Raw genomic sequence first — 12,852 nt, forward strand, 5'->3', positions numbered from 1 at the left:
GACTTTGTTTCTTTGTGATCATGACTGTGTGTGTGCACAGATCTTGAGCAGATGCGTATTTCCAAAATGCAAATGAGCGAATTAATGAGGCGCCTAGCATCATGAATTATTCATGAATGCACCAATGACTCAGCCTCTCCACTTCTTATTCGTTCATGTGTCTGTGTCTTGAGGTAGGGATGGCCATAATAAATAACATGTTACTCAAAATAAAAAAGAGTTCACTATTGCATACTGTTTTCTTGGAAGTGTCAATTAATTTCCGTCCTCCACTTTTTCATTTTTTTTCAATAAACACATTATGTAAACAAATCTGTGTAAATGCAATAAAATTGCTGGTCAGGATTTACTGAAATGTATTTTAAACACACCAATTTTATTTTAGTTTATAACAAAATAATGGTTCAAAAAAACCAAAGGTATACATTCCCCAATTTCCATCTGCCTTTGGAGTAAATAAAATAAGATTAGTTTAAAATTTAAAAACATCCTGTTTTAAGTCAAGATCCATTCTTAGACAAAAGTAAATTCCATCAATGTCCCAAATGATCCCAACCACAGCAGCCATGCTCTTAAATAAACAACTCATAACATAATTTTTCTCTCCAATTACCACAATTTGCTTTCATGACATTTTGACATATTATTATTAGATTAATTATCCAACCAATTATTGCCCACTGCCACGCGAATGTAAGAAACTCTGATGCAATATCAGCAATTATGAGTTTAGATGGCGCTGCCATTTAGCAATTTGTCATTTGCTGAGAACTCTTCATGCTCATGGACCAACGCAATTAGTCTGGTACCTGTACTGTACATTGTATCCAATATGTAAGCTAAAGGCACTGGACATGTTAGGTAGTTTTCAAAGACCAGTCTTCACACTTGGTGTATCCCATAACAAATCTGTGATTATTGGGCTCAATTGGTCATCGAAGTTGGAAGAGAGTAGTGAAAGAAAAAAACAACCTTGCTGCACAAATTTGTGTGTTTTCAGATGCCCAATAAAAGGCTCCAGGCTTAAAGTATTTTATTATTTTAGTGAAAAAAATACCTCGTTCTCAAAAGCTACATGTAATACTTGAGAGAGAGCCGTTTCTCACAATGTTTTATACTATGAACAGCTCTCCAATGCTCGTTCCCAAGTAAGTTTTTATACTTACAATTTGTTGAGCAATTACCAATAGCGTCCAGTGCCTTTAAGAAACTGTAATGAGCACAATTTACAAAAACTTGTTTTCACAAGTACATAGTACCATGTATGTAGTTTGACAGCTGCTGGGGTGTTTTGGTAAGCCGGGTAGTCATAGTCTCCTACAAGGTTCTGTAAATCAATGGAAACCAACTTCAGTCCTGAAGCTGCCCGCAACGAAATAAAAACCAAATGCGGCGGATCAAATATGAAACCCCTAAAAGGTTTTTAATGGAAGCTAAACATATCTCTGGGCCAGAGGGAGGCAGTACACTAGAGAAACCAGCTCACATTTCAAGGTGTAATAACCAAAGGCCCCTCAGGTATTGAGGAACTTTTATTAAATGATAACTCCAAACGTTTTGACGTTAGTGCAAAGTCAAAATCTTCCTCACAAGTTCACACTTTGTTTAAAAATATCAAACAAAATATCAAAACATCTTCGTTTCTTTTAAGACTTTGATGACCTGCATGCTTTTTAGTATGACCTGAGGGACCATGGGTAAAAAACTTGTGACTTCACATGTCACATGATCCCGACCCAGAGTCTAGGAAGTTGGATGAATGCCAACATTGGCACTTTCAAATTTACATAAAAGGATCATCCCTTGTGTCACTTACCGGCCAGACATCTTTTTATGGAACGGGAAATGCAAAACATTTTTTTCCTGATAGTGCCTAAAGCAATATTTACACACACAGTCGCAGTACATTTGGATCTAATCTCAGAGTCCAGATGTGTTGAAATCAGGAATAAGAGTCATCGTTGACTATAATTTCTAATACCTCGCTCAATATTTTAGAAGGTATGATGGTTCCATCTTATGGTCTGTTCAAATGATGTTTGTTTCCACCTGTTGGTAACTTCTGGAGTTCTCAAGGAGCTTTTGGGAACAGTCTCCTCAGTAGAAAGGTTGATAAAAGGAGCTGGATTCCATTATAATAGAGAAAACAACAGTATTACATGTATGGTTGGGAAAGTTGTTCACCCCAAAGGTTTGAGGTAACACCATTGTATAACACCATTGTGTGTGAATATCTCTTTTTGTGTAGGGTTGGTTCTAACCACTGGTGATTTTCAGAACCAACACTACTCAAAAGGAAATATTCACATGGTGTTATTACCGCAAACCTCTCTTAGTCAATTGAATATGTAAGCAATTGGAAAATAAGCAAATGAAAATAAGCAATTGAGAAACACTTCCAGTGGGAATTCCGCACAGGTGAGGATCAAAATTACCGCTCAAATTGTCATATAAGATCTCATGCATGACAGTCGACAATGTCATCTCGTTTTAAACTTGGGAATTTGCACAGTATACACTGACTCTGCATACACCACGGCCGCTGTCGGACAACGTTAATGAGCGCCATTCATATCACAACCGTTTTTGATTGAACGTGCTCAAAACAAATATCAAGTGGCGCCTGGAGAGCAACGGGAACCCAAAATAAAATACACATTTTAAAACACTCAAGGGTAACGTTACGGGTGTCAGGGAATTCATTTTAAAAATAATAAAGTGCCTCCGGGCAGAGTAATCGCCGACAGAGAAAATTTGCATATGACACTTAGACTTGGCTTGTGGAGACTGCAGTGTGTGTGTACGTACTTTCGGCTTAAGAGTGAAGGAAGTTTTCTTAAAGGCACTGGGACGGACACCTTTGGTATTTGTCAAAGACCTGTATTCTCACTTGGTGTATCCCAACAAAGCACAAAATAATAAACCTGTGAGAGAGCGATTGACTGAGAAACCACTTATTTATAACCAGCTTTTAATTTACAGGCTGTATTTTCATGAATGGAAACTAAAAGGGTTACTGACACATCGTCGAGGCTACAACTATACTTAATATTCTGACAATCATAGTACGCCTGAGCTTAATGAAGTTTATAAAAAGAAATTACAAAAAAAGTATATATTTTGTTGTTTAATGCTTTCTTTACCCACCAATCAATGAGTTGCACTTAAAACTTAAGTATTTTTAGCAAGCGTGACAGGAAACTTTCCTGTCTTCATCTTGACACTCTCTGGAGAGATATGCCTGCCTAGCCGTCAAAATACCCCAGGAACATTCCAGAGTACATGTACATGTATAATGCTACGTCAGATTCTTAAGATGCACGTAAAACAATCGCCCAATGAGTTGTACTGACGTATAAGGGGGGGTTGTAGAACGATCGTGATCTCCTCATTGAAAGATTAAAATCAATTCCAGCAAAGCTCCGACGAAGAACCACCCAAAAAAGAGTCTTTAATATCAGAAATATCCCTGGGCTTGAAACAGATGAAGGGAATAGTACACAGTAGTGATCGCGTGCATGCGTCTTCTCCCCTAAGGAAAGGTTCAAGATTGCAGTGCAAAATAATGTGAAACAATTTTCTTGATGTACTCATTAAAATTAAAATCAAGTTTCATTACACAAGAAATCAATAAAAAGAAAGCTTTCCATTTTACAAAGGAATCAGAAATCAATGTAGGAAGAATTATTATCATGAATGCAGATACCAGGAAAATTTAAGTCTCAAAACGTGTTTCAAATTTTCTGACCACGTGGCCCTGGTCTTGATGCCCCTTAGATTTCAAGATTTTGCAATGGAATAAAAGGAAGCTTTTGGTTTTATCAGTCACATATATTTTGTAAGGTCGATGATTTCATCATTTAAAATCCTTGGACATGTTGGAGCCTATAAAGGTTTAGAGTAATTGCTATCTTATAAAAATGTGGAAATAAAAATGGTCCTCTTTTAACCGAACTGAATTATTACTCCACACTGTACCAGCCTAATACTAGCCCAGAGGTTGGTTACATACTTGCAGTTTACCCCAAATTTTATTTGCAACACATACTGTGTACAAAAGTAATGGTGCGAGATATTAACGCACAGCCTATTTTATAGTATGGTTTCCGAATGGACAAGTAATGGGGTCAATGTGTCAATTGAGCCTGTTGGAGGACAGACCTTAAGAGGGTTGACCTGTTTTGGTGAGCAAAGTATTTTTGACAAGTAATTAGAGGTAGGGTAAAAGATTGGTTGTTGTAAACGTAATGCTGATTTATTGGCAAGACTTTAAAAGAAAGATGTACACATGTACAATAAAAGTCACATACAGTTTCAGCAGAAGACACAGGCTGACAGGCCTAGGTACTTGTCGAGAAAACTGCCCAAAAAAATGCTTGATATTTCCTTAAAGTTTATGTATGTATGAGAGAAATACAAATTTGAAATGGAGGATCTCTGGATTTCAAGGGGCAGCAATTGCAATGCCCACAAGGGCAATTGGCCAATCATCTCCATAAAGTATCAGGCGGGCAATACCAAGCTACTGTATATAAAGAGAATGGACAATGAATACATAGCTGAAATTTTGAGCCTTTTTGTGTGTGTGGGTGCCATTTGCGGCCATTGAGTTAAACTGTATGAGAGAAATAACAATTGATTCGGAGGATTTAGCAATGCTAAGCCCAAGGGGGCAATTTCCTAAATTGCCTCCATGAAGTATGAGGCAGGCAACACCCCTTTAGAGATAGTGAACATGATTGTAGCTCAAGTTTTGAGTCTTTTTTGTGTGTTCCAGTTTCAGTTATTATTAATCAAGTTTGGAATACCCACGTAGAGGAAGACCTTGTAGGCTTTGAGATGCAACTCAATACCTCCATGCCAAGACAATTTAGTTAATGGTTCTTGGCATCTTCGTATCAGGTATGCATTGTGAGAACCAATCAAAGCGCCGCTTTCTGATTGAACATGAGGAACATACGACACTTATCATGAAACGGTGTTGTGTTCCAGAGGAACATCCTTCCGCCCCACCCCCTCCCTCCCTCCCTCCCTTCCTTACCCAGATAAAAAAGAAAGAGGACCTCCAGAACGGCAGACTAAAGGCACTGAACACGATTGGTAATTACTTTTACAATAATTGTTAGCATGAAAACTTACTTGGTAACAAGCAACTCTGTATACAAGATTGTGAGAAACGGCTCCCTCAGAAGTAACTTTTGGAGTACCAAGGCAAAACAAATCAGCTACAAATGTAGATACATTTTTGTTTGGTCAGAATGACTTAATTTCAGAATGTTACATTCATATTTTGTGCATTGTGGTAGCATACATTGATATTGGGTCCTTGGGAAAAAAGTAGGTTACATTTTCTTTAGTACGAGGGTGGAGGTATTTTAGGTTAAATATGCCCCAGAAGTGGGCACTGAAAGAATATGACAATGTAACTTAAATACATGTATCATGTCAGTGCACAGTGTGTTGCCAGACGTCAACATCATTCAAACAGTCATCAGGTCATGAGGTTCAGTGTAGAAATAACAACATTGCAGACAATGCTTGTTAATCCTTGTGTGTAAATACACAGCAGTAGTCCAGTCTAAAAGTCATCCGTCTGTAATGTAATGCATTACAAAATGCTATACACGTAGCTTCCAACTTGAATTTTGCAATCAGGACGAAATTGTACAACAAAGGGATATTGTAAATCCAACATACTCTGCACCGAGGCAACGAGGGCGATTGCCTCCATGCCCCCTGGTCATTACCTTGGTGCCTTTGACATCATGTACAGTCCTACGTGTACGTACAGTGTTCATGTAGGCGTCGGGCCTGATACTTCACAGGCATTGAAGGCAATTGCCCCCTGGTCATTGCCTTGATGCCCTTAAAATGATCCGGTAGAAACTTAAAATTTCTTCATATCATAGGGTGCCCCTTTACCAAAGAGAAGATGCCTTGGTGCCCTTGCCCTTTCAAAATTGAAGCATACACCTGTACTGGCCTGTCAGTGTAATAAGGACATTTCATAATCAGGGAGATTTTCAAATCTGTTCATCAAAACATGGAAAGATTGATTTATTTTCAGGGCGCTTTCTGCAGAATCAAAAATATTTTGTACAACTAGGAAGATATTTAAAACATTCAACATAATAGATTCCCGATTTACTGGAACACAACATACATGTAGCAGCAAGCAAGCAATTAAAATGCCAACACAATTCATTAGTTTACAATAGCTTCACAGATTTCCTTGTTCGAACTACAGCAGCAAGTAAATCATTTTCCAATGGCTCTCTATAATTTCTTTAAAGCAGCAGCCTTGGTTCTTTCATCAAGTCCCTACTGCCGATCGATTTTTCCAACCTCATTACTGGATTGAACACGATGAGCAACGTTCCATTGAATGTTGTTAATTTGTCATTTCACCAGATTAGTAGTGATGGCAATCTACGTTTAGGGCCAATCAGCCCTGACTGGGGTTCGTGACGTGAATGCCTGGAATAGATTGATGACAACGCTATCAGCGATATCAATAGTTTAAATTATGGTTTAAATTATGGTGTCTAAGGCAAACTGTGCGAGTATGACATCAATTCTTCATGAGGAAACCAAGGTAGAGAAAGCGGTCAAAGGGAGAAACTAGTTTCAATGGTTTAAATTATAGAAATGATGTGATGTGGGAAACTGTGTGTGTATGAAATTTGCATGCTTATCAAGTATGAGCCTGATATGCACAGTCAGTGTAAACAGTATGACCCAAAGCCAATAGACCGATCCAGTAGGCTCCGCCCACGACGCATGTGTGAGCAAGAACACGTGGGGCTCTCCAATGCCTTTCTGCACAACTCTGCCACGCGCGCCAAGATACGCGCACGCATGGGACCTTTGTTGCGTTGTGATTGGTCAATACGCAATGGGCGGAGCTTAATGGATCGGTCTATTCCACAATATGATGAATTGTACGAAAGAGGAAGTTGGGTTCTCCTTTTCTCTTTTTTGAAAACAACATCTGAGAATTAGCACCCTCGATCTATTTTTTTTTACCCTTGATCTCATATTGCATAAAAACTGCACAAGTAGAGTTCAGAATTATGCATTCAGACAATTTGCACACTCTGCGCCACAATGGATCGCACATATTTTAAGATAAGAATCAGCAAGCGTAAGAAGCTAACCCGTGGGTTATATATTGACATCTAACGACTCGTCTGTGCCCCGCTGTAAAGGTCACCTACTGGTTAGACAAAAAACAAATGTAATTTTCTTAAATTTCAGAATCTGTTTGGCCAGCACTGCCAACACACATCTAAGAGCTCTGTACGCTCGAGGTGTGGGTTTTGGAAATCTTCTCTCCCGAACGGCTGTTGGGGTGTGTGAACTGACGGGTAAATCAGGAAAGAAAATTATGCTTTGGCGAAGTTCCAGATGTTGTCGTCCGTGGTAATGTCTTTATATTGCTGGGTCGGGTCTTTTTCATGTACATAGATTTGTAATGACTGTGATCCTTGCCCTGCTGCTTCCCTGGTTGTGCCGTAAACTTTGGTGTGATCCCTGGTTATGTACAGCCAAAGGTTGAATGGCTCCTGACGGGTAACCCCGTACAACGATGGCACTGATAGCTCAGATGGTAGAGGGCTAGCCTAGTTATCTGTATGCTTCAATGCTTCATATCTTGTTGTAAGCCATTTTCAAGTTTTCCTTGTTCAACGTTATAATAATCCTGCCAAATATTTTTGAAATAACACCAGACTGCAGGACTTAAATTAAATGCAGTTATTGGACCAATTTTTAAAATTACTCGACTTTGACCAGTGGTCCCTTGCATAATGTACTTCAAGCCTTGTTTGTGTATGTCTTCGGTTGACTAAAAACAACATTTCCACAACATTCATATTGCCTATTTCTGGCAAAAGTATGTTTTTAACAGTAATCTGAATTTCTCTAAAACCCCTCAGTACAAACTCAACCTTTCAGCACTCAACCACTTTACTTCAAATGCGTGTATTTAATCTGATCTACCCAATTTTACTGGACTGGCCTATGGCGGACAATTTATTACCACAAGAAAGATGTCAGTCCAATGCTGTAGGCATGTAAACGTAAACTGTATCGCACTTAATCTTCTAGGCCAAAAAGCTTTCTTGATCGAAGTATTGTATTTATTATTATAATACAAATTTTATCTGTTTTTTATTTTATTTTTATTGTAATTTTTATTATCTCCTGTTGTATTTGATTCAATATTTTGATTTATTAGGCCCCCCCCCTATTATTCATTTTAAGGGGGCGGGGAGGTCCTTACTTTAATGGTGTTGGGAGTTTGGGGGAGTGGTCAAAGGAGTCCAGCTTATCTGCCTTTCAGCCCATTCACATTAAAACTAAAAAAAACAAGCAGAATGTCTTTAATACCAGCTGTTCCGAGAATACCGGGACGTCAGAAGAGAAGTCCCTGGCAAGCCCTGCTCTTCACTTTCGCTTGAGGGAACCTTACAATAATGACAAGGATAGTACAGTGCCGGCTATGTTGCCAGTTCACTACGTCATACATCTTATGAGATGAGCTTCAAACATTGACAGCACTCCGAGAATAAATTGGTTTAATAGGAAGCCACTACCTTCAACTACATGTAGTGTACAATCTACAATTACAGTTAGGCCCCCTACTATACATTACACGTACAGTGTTGTACACCCATACATGCCATAACATTGAATGTCTGCTTGCTTTTTCTGCATGATGCAGTACGATGTACAGCAGCCGGCCACGCTAATTCACTGTTGAACAACAGCCCTGTTTTAGTTTTATGAATTGTGGATTGTATACTTGTGAAAAAGCTGCGGACTTGTGACAAAGCTGCAGACTACGACAATTTAACTGGTCTTGCTGGCTAGTCACTTGACCGTACATGCACAGTCCCGCGATGCAAGTTTTTGAAAGGGCACCGAGGCATTTTCTCCTTGAAGGAAACAGTAAATAAGGACATTGTAAATTTCTACTGTAGCATTCACGGGCACCAAGGCAATGACCATGGGGCATGGAGGCAATTAACTTCATTGCCTCCGTGAAGTATCAGGCCTGCAAGTTTCAAATCTTACATGACAATGGCTTGATGTACACGTGTATCATTTCACTTGAGGCCTACCAGTTGTTTTGATTTGGTTTTAAAAATCAATTTGAAGACAAAACACTTACCACTCAAATCTAAGCTACAAATCTTTTACCGTCTCAATACAAGAGTAGAGTACTTCGAAAGTGCAACGACTCCTAAGAAAAATATCAACTTCTGACTATGATTGCTCTGGCTGACCTTCAGAGGCTGAGCAACGATAGTACAGGAACCCTAACAAAAAGTGCAATCACGATGAAAAAAAAACAGCCACAAAATAGTAATTCCAGATGAAGAATAACTGCATAAATATTAAGACGCCAGTGTCTTCCTCTAAGCATCACCCAGACCAATCAAAATAAAATATACAAGACAAGAATTTAAAAAGAGAAACCTGTAGGATCGTAAGCGCATCCTTGGTATCATTGTTTCCCCTCCCAATTAAGAGCCAATTTCAATCAATGAGGGAAAGATGAATATAATATCCTGACTGCCGGACAGCGTGTGCGGTGAAGTGTCAAGTCGGACGTTGAGGGGCTTCCTAGAGGAAAGGGTTGCCAGCGGGCATTTATATAGGGCCTAACGGCCCGCTGAGGCGTTTTATAAGCATGGGTCACTTTAACAATCGAATTGGAATCGCAAACAAATAAATGCAATGAACAAAATTTCAATTGAATAAACAGTCTCCCCCATTTACAAAAATATATTTTCAAGGTAGAAAATGAAGGAAACGTCAGTATTATTTTACATTGAACATGTAGGTCACTCAATTGAAAATGCTTTACAGTTATTCCCCTACTTACTTCATTGACATACATATTTTGTTTTCTTTGTTTGGCTATTTCCGAGAATCATTGATGAAGAAATTTATATCAAAAATCAGGTCAGTTCTACAGTCATCAAAATTTTGATGAAAAATTCAGAGTGTACCCTGATCAGTTTTTCTATTTATAACACTGATACCTCACCATACAATGCCTCAAATCACACACTGATACAGTCATCATTATCAATAAAAACAAGTAATAAAGTGAAGTGTTTGCTAGGCGTATACATTGTTGTGTTTTCATTTTTAGGGGAGTTATTTAATTGAAAAATCATACAAAGTATGGTCCTGAAGCCGACGTAAGGGGCACACACAACCATTTTATGTGTTGAAGAACAGGATTTAAAGGAATGCCCACTGAGTGACTGCAACACAGAGCTTGTGTTCTTGTTAGAACAAGACAAATGGCCTAAAGGGCAACCTTAAAAGAAGGACAATTGCGACTGCCAGAACATTTTACAGGGCACCAAGGCAGTGACCAGCAGTGTAAAAAGGCAATCGCATTCGTTGCCTCGAGCCTGCGTATCCCCTTTAAAGTGCCATCGACTAAATCAATTTTTTTTTAACAGGATGCGTAGTGAGGCCTACATAATTAGTTTAGAATAATGAATTTTGGTGTTCATGGTGTACATGGTGTTAGGTCATTACGATGGTTGAGATTGAACGGTCAATAATTATGTGTCTGAACAAAATTAATTTTCAATGCAGTACTGTCAATATAATTTCTGCATATGGCGCAGTTTAGTGACTATTCATGACGAAAGGTTAAAAAAGGGTGAAGTCGGGTCTGTAAAATGTTGAGTCGGATGATAATTGAGTGGAAAGCATTCGTACGTGCTCTAACCCAGAATTGCAATATCGGCATGACTACCACAACGGCCCTGCAAGAAGAGCAGTTAATAACTGGGAACATGCAGACGAACCCCCTTTTGTGTTACGCTGAATAGGAGAACTGGTCTAAACAATTGAGTTCAAAGCTTACGTGAGCAATCGTGATGTATTCCAAGCAAGATATTGATGTGGTTATGTAGAGGATGCCCACTGTAAATGACAATAGGCTATGTGATTGATTTGTGTTAAAGGGAATTTTGTTTTTGTGGGAAGTATTGCGTTTTTGTGATGCAATGTTACTCAATCAAAGAAGAAAAGATCCTGCCTCGGGACAGCCATGAGATTTAAATCAAATTTTATAAACAGTTTCCCTGTCTAAATCCTTTCGTAGGGACATAGACTTTTGATAAAATTAATTTTAAGAACCTGTTTTGCTAATGGGATAATCTGGTAGTAGGTCTTACAGTTTTTCAAGTTATGTGATTGTTGTTGTTGTTGTTGTTTTTGCATTTATTTACTGGTTACACAGATTGTAGCAACTGTATTGTAAACAACTGGGATGCATCTTTCACCAAAATGGCCCTATTGGGAAACGTTTCACAAAGATGAGCTAAATAATGCAGAGTTAGTCAAACAGGCTGAGACATCAGAACAGTTCAAAACCTGGTTAAAAACATGTGCTTTCTTCGTACAATACTTTGTTTCCATATACAGTGCATAGGGACCTCGCGATGATGCGCTATCTCTCTTGGGAATTGGTAGTTACAATAATTAATTATTATCTTTTTAAAACAAACCATAACAAGACCATCCCATAGCCTATAGATAGGCCGCAAAATAACTTTACTTGTTTATAAATTAATGATTTTGATACTAAAAAGCCTGTTCATCCCTCCCTGTCATTCTGCCATAAATTCTTAATAAAATATACTTCCTTGACGCATGTAAGTAAGAGGTTGGAGAAATACAGTATTTTCGCCACAATAATGTTATCCTGGAAAAATATGACAAATATAAACTGTTGTAAATGTAAGAAATCAATTTGGTCATCAACATAAATGAGTGCTCGTATTGTGAATAAAGACTTAACAAAACAATGGCAAGATAAAATCATTAAAACAAAAAAAGAAACACAATTATTTGATGGGATCACAGCTATTGCCAACAAAAAGTACCTACATCAGATAATATTGATTGAAGAAGAGTGTCAACGGTTGTCCGTCAAAATAATCTGGTCAAAATAAATTGTCCAATGTCAGCAATTTCATTCATTGAATTGAAATGTTATTGTCACAACTTATTATTAATATAATATTATGATTCCCTAAGAAAGACAAGAGAGCAATTGAAGAAGAAAAACACTTCCCTTATTTGGTATTCACGTAAAGCCAAAGTCATGTGATACTGATTTATCACGACTAAAAATGATGGTCCAAAATGGTTTGTTGACAAATGGCACCCACAATCACACACAGCTCTACACATCACACGTTCTGCTGCCGACTCCCACTGCAAAGTTCACGCGTATTTTTGTCAAACATAAAAACTGAATACTCTAGTTTTCACGTCGTGATTTTAACCATTTTTACCTACCTTGCACAGATGTTTTTGGCTCAGAATACAGCAGTATCTTCTTCTTCGACTATCAGTTCTTCAGTTCCGTTGTTTGCTCACTGCACTGGCTCCATATGAAGACTTTGAAGACATATTTTTGTTGCGAATTGCGAAGACCGTAAAGTTAGCACTGCCTGCTAAATGTCGTCGTCTGTCACGTCTTGTTGCGCGGGCTGAGTAATACTGCCCAATAGGGGGCGCCCTGTCGAATTTTCACAGCCGGATTTTGAAGAAACGCCCATTCATCTCAACTTGATTGAAAAGAGTACGGTTCAAAAGTTTGATTTATAATTACTATACTATGATTAACAAAAATAAAAATAAAAGTCTTAGAAAACATAATAATAAATACACACAACTTTGAATTTTGTTTTATTGGTTGGTCTTAATTTTTTTGGCATAAAGAATAGCCTGGGCGTCGGTCATGGTCAGCTTGAGAAAAATAAATAATGAAAATGTTTTTGTATAAAAAAAAGGAACGATCATGCTGGT

General features: G+C 38.2%; 1 protein-coding gene across 5 annotated transcripts in view; it reads right to left on the bottom strand.

The window, feature by feature from the left end:
• LOC117302230 (rho guanine nucleotide exchange factor 10-like) overlaps positions 1–12,524 on the bottom strand; it is a 64,179-nt gene extending 51,655 nt beyond the window's left edge. For all 5 annotated transcript variants that reach the window (XM_033786071.1, XM_033786073.1, XM_033786070.1 and 2 more), the window contains exon 1: positions 12,340–12,524. The gene's annotated coding sequence lies outside the window, so the exon portion shown is untranslated. The remainder of the gene's footprint in view (positions 1–12,339) is intronic.
• Positions 12,525–12,852: the final 328 nt, after the last annotated feature.

This window comes from Asterias rubens, chromosome 18 (assembly GCF_902459465.1).
Source record: "Asterias rubens chromosome 18, eAstRub1.3, whole genome shotgun sequence".
Lineage (NCBI taxonomy): Eukaryota > Metazoa > Echinodermata > Asteroidea > Forcipulatida > Asteriidae > Asterias > Asterias rubens.